This window comes from Hyperoodon ampullatus (assembly GCF_949752795.1).
Source record: "Hyperoodon ampullatus genome assembly, chromosome: 17".
NCBI classification, from domain to species: Eukaryota; Metazoa; Chordata; class Mammalia; order Artiodactyla; family Ziphiidae; genus Hyperoodon; species Hyperoodon ampullatus.
The window spans coordinates 9227021-9240484 of NC_136930.1; positions in this window are offsets into that span (position 1 = coordinate 9227021).

Genomic DNA, 13464 nt, shown 5'->3' on the forward strand with positions numbered 1-13464 from the left:
TGAAGGGCAGGGGGAGGGGCGGGATGGCCGGGACGGGAGGGGGAGGGGCTCATAGCGACCTCTGCTGAACTGCTGTCCCCACCCCGTCCCCATTTGCCGGTAGTGCCTCTCATTGTTCCTTCCTAGGTGGAGTCTGTCGCTTTCAAGATATGTCTTAATGAGAACATTTGAGAAATTACTTGTAGGGTGATAATCCACACAACATGATGTAATAATTGCTCACTACAGGGCTGCCCTGAGGGGTGACAAGGACCCGTGTTGGTGCAGTTTGTGAAGAGGACTTGAACGCTGGACCAGCTGCACATCATGCTTCTTCCTGAGAGCGCCTGATGCGATAATCTCCACGACCTCTAAGAGTTATTAGGAGTTATTAGGCCCTTGAGCATCCCCATAAGATCCATTACTATGCTTTCCTTTGCTCCTAGGTCCTGGGCTGGTCTCGTCTTAGGGAGCCATAAAATGCTACTGTCACTGATCCCTCAATGTAAATAACGTTGGAAACTGCTTCCTTAACAGCAATAAATCTAATGTCTATTTCATCGAGAACCAGAAATCTGAATTCTCCTTTTCGGCTAGCTCAGAATGTGTCACTGTGGTAATTAGTACCCTCTGTTTTTGCTTTATCTTATCATAATAAATAGTGTTGATAGTTTAAAATTTTTATATCGGTTTTTTTTGGACTTCCCTGGTGGCGCAGTGGCTGAGAATCTGCCTGCCAATGCAGGGGACACAGCTTCGAGCCCTGGTCCGGGAAGATCCCACATGCCGCGGAGCAACTAAGCCCGTGCGCCACAACTACTGAAGGCCAGGCGCCTAGAGCCCGTGCTCCCCAAAAAGAGAAGCCACCACAATGAGAAGCTTGTGCACCACAACGAAGAATATCCCCCACTCGCAGCACCTACAGAAAGCCCACGCACAGCAACGAAGACCCAATGCAGCCATAAATAAATAAATAAATTCATGGGAAAAAAATCAGTTTTTCTTTATGGACTTAAGTTTTGAGGCAGCTTTAAATGTTTGGTCCTGAGGAGACAAGAGTTGGGTTTAAAACAAGAAATGAAGCCTTTGAGTCACTGACATTTTTTTACCATGTATCTTTCCCAATACTCAAATGTTAGAAATATTTTTGAAAATGTTTTTGTACTAAAGATCTATTTCTTAAAAAAAATGCACCTATGGGAAAGATATGAATTTATGTAGAAATAACTTAAAAATAAATATATAAAAATTTTCACTGAGGGCACACAAAATAATTGACCAAGAATTGGTCATTTTCAGTAATATTACACTGATAATTCTTACGATCTCCATGTACACTTAAATTTTTTTATTAACATGAATTCATTATAGAACAAATTACTGCACTTAAACATTAAAAGCGATTTATTTATTTATTTATTACCACTCGTCCTTTTTCCAGGGGATCTATGCTTCTGAATGTAATGAATAAAACCAGACGTGATTATACTCAGTTTGTCGGAGTCTGTGGTGTAAGTGCCATTTTCAAACTTGCAATACTTCCTCTTATGGAATAGAGGGCAGGAAGAGGAAAGAAAGGGGAAGAAAACCACCTTTGCATGTCCACTGTGTCCCTGGGTCTTGTACTTTGCCTGTTATGTAGTTTACAACATTCCTCTGAGCCATTTTCTTGTGTAGGTTTCTTGTCTCTCCTCTGAGGGAAAGCTGGAATTCAGACCCACATTTGTTTGATGCCAAAGCCTCTGTTCTTCCTACTATCCCTCTATGTCTTCATGGGATGCTTCTCTAAAAACATTTGAAGTAGAAAGGGGAGTAATAAAAATTCTAAATGAAAGTAACCGTTAAGTTCAACATAGTATAAATAACCTTGCGTTTTAAGATGGGGTGTGATATACTTTTCATATCTATGTTTTAACTGTAAGTTAAAGAAAACAAGTTGCATAAATATAATAATTGTCATCTAACATAAAATGGTGGCAAGCACATAAAGATCATGGGTAAATACCTGGATTAGGTTCTATTTGAATTCTAAGGTTGCCTTGAATCAAAAAAATCAGTGGTATTTTGTTTTACATACAGGGACTTTTAGTCATCTTTTGGGTCTTTTCTCACATCTGCTGAAAGCCATGGAAATTTCCTCCAATGTCCACGGAGGCATAGTCATTTCTGCATATAATTTTTTTGAGAGGGTCACAGATTCCCTAAAGTTCATCAATGACCCCCTTCTTTCACCTTTTCCTGACGTCCATGGGTCAACATGGAAAACTTTGTTAAGTGTTATCACAGATGTCGTTCTCTAAAATATTGACTCAACTTTGTTCTTTGGAATTTCACAAGGCTTGGAAACGTAAAAACATCTTTCATTAATAGCCTAACTATAGCAGGGTACATGTTTAGGGAAATGTGTAACTGGGGGAATAGAAAGATCTGGAAATGCTGGTTGGATCAGGGCTATAGCAATACCTGCACATACATACTGCTGAAGGATGGTTTCCGTATATGGCAGATCTTTACTTAATCATCACAGCCTCCCCTGCAGGAAAGTTCTGAGGTTAGTAAGCCGTCCATGGCTTTACATACAGCTCAAGAATGGGGGAAGCTAGGATTTGAACCCAAGGAGTCTGGTCCCAGAGTCTATGTTTGTTATGACACTACAGGCCTCTCTAGGCTGATTCAAAGTGCATGTTTTGATTCACAGTTAATGCGTTTGCTACTTTATCTGCTATGGATAGTTGGAATTTGGCTCTTAGCTGAAGTTCCAAGAATATGTTATAAGTGAAGAAAATTCAAAAGTTACCTGAAATTTCAAAAGATCTAGATGTTTGGCTGCACATCTGACTAATCAACCAGGTTTATTAGATTTCTGTGAGGTGTTGGGCTTTGAGTAGTGTAGGTGGCATTATATAAAGGGTATTAGAATTCCCAGTTGTGGGCCAGGTAGTGTTCTCTTTACCAGCCTCAATATGGTCCTCTATCCTTGCATAATAAACACTAGATTGGCATTATTAAATTTTAAAATGACAGGTAAATTTAATAGGATGTTAACAACTTTTTAAAGTTAAGTTCAGAATTATATCCCTTAGTAAAAAATAATTCTTTAATAACTGTTTCTAGACTCTTGGCTAGAACCTGAAAGCAAAGTCTTCCCTTCAGCACTGGGAGGTATATAAAAGAGTTTTCTGACCACACAGCTCTGTGAGCTCATCACTGAAAATTGGTTTGCAAGGTCTTTAGAAAGGCAGGCTATTTGTAAACTCCTTTTGACTTAGCTAGCAATGCATAAAAAGTCCTTTTTCCGTGCTGAAAGATACTTGAGAAAAGAAAAAATGTGGTGAACTGGGTATATCTAGTTGAAATAAAACTGACTTCCTCATTTCCACATAAGCAAAATATTGCACTTATAGGAAAAAAATGAATTTATGAAATAGAAATAGAATCAGTTCACAGTGCATTTCTTTATTCCCCACTGGAAGTTATTACACAAGCACTGTGTTTTTACCTCTCATATAACACCTGTCATTCTTCCTTGTGCTTTAGGTAGCAACCCCTGCTGTAGTCTTCACTTCTTCAGGGTGTGTATCATGTCTTTATTTATCTCTGGACACACTTCCTGGGCTGTGTCCCTTTTCCTGCACCAATTTCTTCTCCACTTGGGATTTTTGTACTCACAGGTGCACCATGAATATTTATGAGATTAAATTGAGCTGTCCGATATCAATTCAGGAAATTTTTGACCCATTTGTACAAACAATCTGAAACATTCCCTTTCCCACTGAGGTAGTGGAGCCTCTGGATTGCGGCTCACTCTTTCCCTCTAAGCGAGTCAATACCCATATGATGTTAATTTCTTCTAAACCAAAGCTATTACGTCCTCATAATTCAGTGTCTGTGTTTGATGGTCTCTATCATCATGGTCTTTCTCAACTTACTCCTGTTAACACACCCATTTTGGTGGCTGTTATCACACCTCTTCTGCTGACCTTCAAATTTTGCTTAAATGGGCATTAGCCTAAATAAGAAAGTGTTCATTTCTCTAGTGAGCTAAAGAGCACAGAAATTTGGAACCTTTCTGTCATGGAGAATGATGATGAGCTGAGTCATAAGAAGAATTTCACAACTGTGGTATCTCCTTCCAAGCCAACTCTTCTTCCATGCTTTAGTGTTTTTATCGAGTTTGTAGTTTGTTTTGTCTGCCCATTTCCCCTTTCTTTCTCTTGCCTTTCCTCTTTCCCTCTCTTCTTTCCTTCATTTAGAAAGCCATTCCAAACCCTTCAAGTTGTGGTTTGATTTTAGAGTCTTGTATGGACCTATGTTTGATACACTAGGGGGTATATAAAACCTTTTTTTGTTTGTTTTAAAATGTTCATATTAGTTTTAGATTAAAATAGTCTTAGATAGTTCCAAAATAGAATGCAAAATTGACATAAACCTTTGAAGAAATTTTCTTCTAAGGTATCTTCAGACTATGTGTCCAGAAAGACTGGAGGCATAAGATTCCTTTTCTCTTTTCTGTTTTTGGGGATTTTCTGTCACATTTTTGAGAAGTATTCAAAACCTCTCTGTGAAGACAAGCTTTTCTTTGCAATTTTACTGTCTTCATCTTATATCTCAGGCTCTCACTGGAATTTCACCATTCCCAGTTCCCTACTCAAAGCCCAGCTGATCTGTGGGGACCATAGGGGTTGGTGGGGCTTGGGGGTAGATGGGCTGAGCATGTAGCAGTGTGCACCGGTGGAACTTGCGTTGTGCTGGAGCACCATTGTAAGGGCTCTTGAGTCAAGTTTTCAACATTTCTTCCTAACTCTTCCATCAGTGAAATCAAGTTGATAGATTCAAGTTGACCATGATAGGGGTATTTATACCACAGAAATTGGCTAAAGCTACAAATCAGTCTCCCTTTCTCTCTCTCTCTCTTTTTTTTTTTTTTTTTTTTTTTTTTTTTGAGAAATGGTTAAGTAGGGACCAACACACCCTATATAGTTGATGCTTGGTCTAGGTGTCTTTCTTATGCTTTGTATGTTGCTGCTGCAGCCTCACTAGCTATTATGCATTAGTCCATGGGGATAAGAGAAGCAATCAACCCCCGTTCTCACAAATGGCTTGGTTATTAATCAAGTGGTCATTTGGCCAGGCTCCCTTTGTTCAGTCCCCGGCTTGCAAGTATGGAAGTGTTAGCTCTAGACAGAACCACAGATATGGGAGCTAAAGCCCAGAGTGATTAATGACTTACAAGGTCATGATTCTAGGTGGAAGCAAAGCTGGGCCAAGAATCCAGGTTTTCTGTGTCCCAGGCAGGTTTTGTTGCTTTTCTTCAACTCTGCTTTCCATAAACTTAAAAAATCCTAATTCATAAAAGTTCTATTGTAATGAGCTTCAAAAAACATTACAGGCTCACGTAGTAGGTCTAATAATATTAATCTTTGCTTCCTTTTCTAATCTGAAGAATGAGATACATCAAGAGAAATAAAAATTATAAAAGTATTGGTAAAAAAAAAAAGCTCTAAATAAATCAATGTGTTAAGAGACACATACTTTTAAACAATTTGCCCTCCTCGTCCGTCAACATTGAAGGGAATGTCTGCATCTAGCTCTCATGACTTTAAATCACATGACACAATTTTCCTCCTAATTTTAATGGTTTCTTCCAAATCACTTATTAAAGGAAACCGCAACATCTTTAGCAAGAAACAGAAAGATAGAGGGCAGCACGGGATCAGAGTGCTAGCGGCCCTTCAGCAGAGCAGGGCTGCATAACTTGCACATCTGAAGAGGAAGCCAAGAAGGGCGCGGAGTCGCAGCTATCCTCGCATCCTCTCTCCCCTGCTTCTCCAGAAGGAAACACAGCCTCTCTTGCTCATTGTTTAACAAGAAAAGGGGATCTCGGAGACACAGCCCACGAAGGATAATGAGCGCTCTGCCGGTTCAAAGTCAGCGTGCAGATTGGACAGCGGAAGCGTGCAGAGTCAGAAGGTCTGATGTTTAGAGGGTACGAACGAGAACTGGCCCAGCAGAGGGTGTTTTTTTTCTTTTTCTTTCGGTCCCTTCCAGCCTCAGTAATTGGGTAGGTTTGGCAGCCTGGGAGCGGGGCGCGTGGTCCCTGATGAACGCTCCCCGTCGCACACGGGTGTGAATAAGCACAACGCGGGAGGGGAAGGTGAGAACCAGCAGCCTCAGCACAAAGATGGAGCCTATGCATATGCCAGGGGGGTCAAGAGAAGTGATCGCATTCCGCCTTCACAGGGCTGCCGATGAGGTCTGACAGGGCAGCCTGACTTCACGACTGCATCACAATGCTGAGGAGAGCCTGAAGGAAAGAAAGAGCAGCTCCCGCAGCAGCGGCGGCAGCAGCGGGCTGTCCCCTGAGCTGCGGCTCTCAGGAAGGCCAGCCAGGGAGAAAGGCAACAAAAGACCAAGGAAGACCTCAGAGGCCGGGGCTTCCCACTTGCTCTCCCTGCACTGCTTTCTTCTCCTTCTGGCCGTCCCTTCTGTCTTGCCTCTGTCTCCGTCTCTCTCCCCGCACTCCTCCACCCCACCCCCATATTCATCCCCTTGCTATTTCTAGAAAGAATCTCTTCTGTTGCCGGCAGAGCATTTGTAACAAAAGAATGATAGAAGACTTAGATGCTGGAGCGGAGAGGAGAGGGCTTTTAACTGCAGGAGTGTGAGGATCCACTCCTGTGAGGATGGAAATGAGAAAATCCTGGGAGAGCTCGGGTGCTGAACGGTTCAGAAGGAAAAAACGAACATCTTTCTAGGGAAATCGCCCACAAGACAATTCAGGAGCTGACATAAAGCTATTTTCCTGCGACTCCTTTTCTTCTGACTTCAGGAAATAACAAATAAATTTCCCCCTGCACCTCCTAGTCACCCCATTGTCCATGGCTCTTGCCCCTGGCTAGGCGGCTTTTTTCTTTTGGCTCCCAGACACCCCTGTGCAGACCTTGAAATGAAGGCTCCTTTTCCAAGGCCAGAGACCAGACCTCGCGCACACTCTCGTGCCCTGCTGCTCAGGCTCCATCCTTCCCTGGCTGAGTCTCACAAATGGACTGGCACCACCCGTCCTGATTGTTCAGCCATCTTCACGCAGGTTCTGACGGCTGTGTTATCGACCTGCCTGGGGCCTGCGCAGAGAAATGGGAAGGATGAATGACTGTGAAATAAATTGAGACGCCCTCCTTGACACCTTCCTCACTTTCTGTACTCAGTTAGTGCACACTCCAGCTATTTATTTGGTCTTTGCAATTTTCAGGAAGTGAGACGATCAAGGAGATGTTCTAAGGCAAGCGGTCCTGTCTTTCCCTGGATGGTCTGCCTCCAAACTACATCTATCTCAATACCATGAATCATGTTCATGTTTTTATGAACAAGTGTTCATAATTGCTGGGCGTCACCATCCTTTCCAATTTTTTTATAAATAGAAAAAGATAAGCAGATACACAAGTATTACCTGCATTACTGAAAGCCAAGTTTATTTCCAGAATTAGAACCTTCTGGGCTATCAGGTGTTCATTTCTCATGGCCTGCTGACTACTACCAGTTTTCTAAGTTTTATAGGTTTAAAGTAGTCCTGATAAAGGGTTTTTTGGTTTGTTTGCTTGTTTTGGGTATATCATACTTTTGCTGTATGGTTACAGAGTTGATATGCAAAAAAAAGACTGAAATTTCAAAAACACTATTTGAAAACACACACATATGTGCATGATTTCATGAGTACAGGTCTGAATTCTGCCCCAACCAACACTGAGATGGTTTAGAACAAGAATTTTATAACTTGCCATGTGTGTTTTTGTATCTGAACAAACTACTCAGAAGAAAACCCACTGATAAGGAAAGTACTTATTATTGTTTGGTTTGGGTTTTGTTTAGTTTTGTCTTGTCTCACTGCCTCTAGGTTATGGACTTCCTATGGGAAGGATCAATGCCACTCATCTTCATACCTGCTCTATAGGTCTCGCTCAGTGTTTGTGCCTAATAGGGTAGAATAATTGTTAGCTGAATAAAATCTGAAGCATATTTTAAGTGCTTCATCTTCAGTAAAAACGGTATTTCGGAGTTGTGGAGTGGAAAGGGAAGACGGCAAGGTAAACTAAAAGTGTGCTTAGTCCAATAATAAATTTAATTCCAAATTTTTACCACTTGTTCTCTTAATTTATTATTATTTAGAAGAGAAAGAGATGAAATCACAAAATAAGCAAAATCAAGCTAGGAAACTAAAAGACTCCTTAAGAAACACAAGGGAACAAGGATTCTCATCAGGCAAATACTGAAGGAATCAGCATCTTCAAGTCTATAAAGGAGTAGGGGAATTTCTGCTTTACAAGTACAAAAAGAGAAGAGGAAAGATAATTGATAAACCTCTTGGTCTTATAAGCTTTGGAAATGATGCACAGGATACACAGCCCATTTACCTAGCATTTATTTTTCACAACAATCGAAAATCCAGTGACCAAAAGAAAAAGAAAAGAAAAAAAATAAACACCACAATGAATAAGACAGTAATCCCAAGAAGCTGAAAATTAAGGCCTGAGAAGAAGGCAGACTGAAGAAATGGGGTAATGACATAGTAATATGAAAACATACCCTGTGGCCCTTGGCACTGGCTTTACACCCAGTGTGGCTGGCAGAGCTCATTGCCTGCAGAGGCAAGGCCTCCTTAACCTTGACTAAGTGCATGAAGTGTTGACATATTTTATTAAGGGTTCTATGGCAGCGTCTCTGCCTTCATTCCTAAGTAGTGTTTTCCTTCTTGCTTTCACTGCTGATCTATTCCTTGCCAATCCATGTCTGTGACCTCTTTAAGATATGAATAAAGTCTGCTCAATGTGAAGGGACCCAGTGCAAACTTGTCCATTGAAAAGGACTTCAGGTAAATGCTCTGAGCTTTAGTTGCCTTCTCATTAGCAATTTGATTATGCTATGCCATGATGTAGTTTTCTTCATGTTTTTTATGCTTGGGTCTCAAGAAGCTTCTTGTGACTGTGGGTTTATAATTCTCCTCAAATTTGGCAAAAATTTGGCCATTATCTCTTCAAATATTTCTTCTGCTCCCTGCTGTCTTTCCTCTCTTTTGAGAACTCCAATTACACATATATGAGGCCATTCAAAGGTGTTCCACAGCTCACTGGTACTCTGTTATTATTTTTGTCAGGCTTTTTTTCTCTCTGTGTTCCATTTGGGGTTGTTTCTATTACTATGTCTTCCAGTGCTCGAAAATATTTTTTTCTCCATTTTCAAATCTGCTGTTAATCCAACCCATTACATTCTTTATCTCAGTCATTGTAGTTTCCATCTCTAGAAATTTGATTTGGATCTTTTTCTATCCATCCCTCTCTATTTCTCTATAGCTGCTTGAACATACGGACTACTGTTGTAACTGATTTCACTTCCTTGTCTGCTATTCTGACATGTGTCAGTTCTGGGTCACTTTAGATTATTGATTTTTCTCCTCATTATGAGTTCTGTTTTCTAACTTTCTTTGCATGCCTGTTCAATTCTGATGGGATGTGAATTTTGTCTTTTGGGGGCTCCAAGTCTTTTATTCCTACACATCTTGAGCTTTGTTCTGGGACACCTTTAAGTTATTTAGATGCAGTTTGATCCTTTCAGGTCTTGCTTTTAAGCTTTGTTCGGTGAATCCACAGCTGTATTTTGTCTAGAGTTAATTTTACCTCATTACTGAGGCAAAACCCTTCTGAGTGTTCTACTGATGTCCTGTGAATCAGAGGATTTCCAGTCGGACTGGGGGAGAGGGTGGGGAAGGGAGACAGGCACTGTTCTTGGCTCTATTCAAGTTCTGGGTACTTTTCCCTCTAATCCTCTCGACTAGTTCTTTCCCTGGCCTGGAGTAATTTCCTTCCATGCGTGAACTGAGCAGTGCTCTGATGAATAATCAAGGGGACCCTGCCTCTGCAGATCACTGGAATTTTCCCTCTGTGCAACTCTCTCCTCGCCTGTGCTCTGTTCTTCAAATTCTAGCCATTTTGTTCTCTAGACTTTCATCTCCATCTCCTCAACTCAGGGAGTTTGCTGGGTTCTGCCTGATTCCCTTTCCCTTCTCCATGACCTGGAAATTTCTCTCAAGGAAGTAACCTCAAGCAGTGGTTAATTTCTAGTCTTCCAGGGATCACTGCCTGATAACCAATGCCTTAAAGACTGTTGTTTCATATTTTTTCTCCAGTATTTTTGGTGTTTAGGGTAGGAGGCATTTCAGGTAAATCCAGTCCTTGTGATACCTTTTTGGCCAGAATCACAAGTCCTTAATTTTCTTATCTTTAAAATGATACTTTAATTTTGGATTTACCTACAGAGTTACATAAGAAAGTAAGTTGTATTTTTAAATGTAATTATCTTCTTTATAGCTCATCTCCTTTCAAAGATTTATAGAGATAAAAATACAAACATCAGGTAAGAAAATCATGTTGGAAGGTCAGATGAAACCAAGGCTAATAGCCCCAAAGTTTATTTTGATATTCAACTAAAATTGTCAAGTGTCTGCTTTATGCCAAGTCCCAGGCAAGGTACTGAACAGAGCACGCCAGTAATGTTCTGTACTGTTGACAGAGAGCTTGCAGACTTCGTCATGTTCCCAAGATGACATCAATCAATAGCTCAGGAGAGGTACAACTGCCTGATATTAGGGCTGAAATTCTTCCTGAGGATTCTTGTAAGGGGCAACCATATGATGCACTGACTGGTTCTCTCATCCTTGACCTCTCTCTTCCTCATTTACACCTGTAACAGCCATTTGGTATAACTGCTTTATACTTTTCTAGGATTCTGTACTTTCACTCTTCTGGTTCCTTCTGTCTGATTTTCCCTCCATGCTGCTCTCCCTTCCTCCAGGAAGCCTTCCTTGGTCCCCTCATCAAGGCTTTGTGCCTCTCTTAAGAGATTACAGAGTCCTCAGACCTGAAGTCTGGCATAGCTCTTGTGACATTGGGTGATAATACTTTACTTGTCTGACTTCACGCCAAACTATAAGCTCCTTAAAGGAACGTATGATACTTTAATTCTCTATTCCCAGGGCCTTGGATAAAATGTTTGGCATATAATCAATGTCAACAATGTTCAATGAATGCATGGAATGAACGAATTAATCCTAAAATAAATAGAAGAGCCAGATTCAAAGTCCTGTTTCTCTTAAGTTCTCTCAATATTTGTTTATGGAATGATGCTAAAGCACAGTTCAGGTGAGGCGTGTAGTAGTTCAGGTACTCACCTAACTGATGGTCTGGCCAAAGATGATATATTTGAAATGTAAGACATTATTATTCCACTATTTCTAAGTTTTGTTTAGGCCTAACTCTCTTAGTTTATGTGGTCCTTTTATAGTTTCTCATGCTCATTTTATTATGTTACTAATAATACTTTCTGTGAGCTGAATGTTTTTGTCCTCCACAGATTCGTATGTTGAGGCCTAAATCCCCAATGTGATAGTATTTGGAGATGGAGTCTTTAGGAGGTAATTAGGTCATGAGGGTGCAGGCCTCATGAATGAGATTAGTGCCTTTATAAGAAGAGACATGAGAAATGATTGCTGTTCCTCTCTCCACCATGTGAGGATACAATGAGATGACCATCTGCAAACCAGGAGGAATATCCTCACAAGACACTGGATCTGCCAGGGCCTTGTTCTTGGACTTCCAGCCTCCAGAACCATGAGAAAGAAATTTCTACTGTTTAGGCCACCCAATCTATGGTATTCTTTTTTTTTTTTTTTTTTTTTTGAGGTATGCGGGCCTCTCACCGCTGCGGCCTCTCCCGTGCGGAGCACAGGCTCCGGACGCGCAGGCCCAGAGGCCACGGCTCACGGGCCCAGCCACTCCGCGGCACGTGGGATCCTCCCGGACCGGGGCACGAACCCGCGTCCCCTGCATCGGCAGGCGGACTCCCAACCACTGCGCCACCAGGGAAGCCCTATGGTATTCTTTTATGGCAGCCCAAACTAACTAAGACAACACTAGTGTATCTCATTTTAGTAATAGTAATTATCTCATTAATAATACATTCCCTGAAAGTAGCTCCTCCCTCACTAGCACCCATTCTTTCTAGTATCTGACAATGGTACTGGTTATACAGAAGCCTTCAAGTTGAATAAATGAAAATTTTAAACCTTATAGAGCTCTGCGATCTTGCCTTCCTCTTTCATTCTGCCACACTTGTGTGCTTGTATTATCTGATATGATGATAGCAATTCTTCTGACAGGAAAATTTAGGGATTATTTTATTTGAATGACTAATAGCATAATGTTTAAAGAAAATACTTGTGGATGATAGAAAATGATCAATTTTACCTTAAGTTATAGATTAAAGAAATTTTGGTTTGCTATGAAAGGAGGTGGATGTCTTTTTCCCCATATAATTAAAAGTAATGGGATGAAAGGGTAAACATTAAGAACTCTTCTGGGAGGTGTAATTGTTTCCTCTCTGTTTTAGAGAAAGGAATGAGGGACCTTCCCCCACACTGAGGAATTCGGTGCCATATTCTGGCATAGAATCTGGTGGGCTGGGCCTGGCCAACACCTATTCTCTCTGAATCAAATTCTGGCAATGAGGCGGCCATTCAGCAAGTCCTGAATGCAGGACATGCACCAAGGGCACTCAGGTAATAAGACATGACCTCCAACCTCAAGGAGAGGGAGGTTGAACCACTGGGTCCCTGAGATGGGGGCCTAGTTTGTCTCATTTAGTGTTTTAACTCCAGTGCCTATAACAGGACCAGATCTAGGGTACAGATTTTAATAAGTATTTACCAAATGAGTGAATGGGTTCTGTTACAGCCTAGCAGAGCTATAACTGGAAGGGCGACCAAATTAAGAAATTACAAAGCGTATGATTAGTTCTGCCTGTGTTGGAATGTGAGGTGAGGAGGTTTTTGAGCAAGACTCCATGGAGGAGGTGACATGTGAGTTGGGACTTGAAGGCTGAGTAGAATTGTTTCAAAAGAGAAAAGGGCATTTCAGTGGTTGTCGAGACTGGTGGCCGGAAGATCTGCTAAGGCGCTGGTCTTGTAACCAAGACTAGAGAGGATATAGCCCTGGCTGAGGAAAGTGTCGGTGGAATTGAAGAGGAGGGGGGTGACTGAGGATTTATAGGAAAGAAACAAGTCAACGGCAGTTTGATGCTGACTGACATGGGCAGTGGAGACACGGAGAACTCAGGGAAGGCTCCAGGGAGGCTGTTAGGAGGATGGAGGGTGTCACTCCCCACTCCTTTCTACTCCACCCATTTTTCTCTCCCAACCAGAACATCCGCTTCCCGAGACAGCCTTGTCTTTCTGTTTACTGCAGAGTCCTCAGTACCTAGAACACTTACTGGCGCATTTAATTTTTGCTGAATGAATGATTCAGATTTTGCAAAAGTCACCCTCAAGGACGAAGGCATTGTCTTGACTCTACCTGCTTTGGCGAACTCTGCCTGCTTTGTATGTGGTCTACATTCTGGTAGGGAGGACTTTTATGGCCAAACTTTACTCAGTTCTCTGTA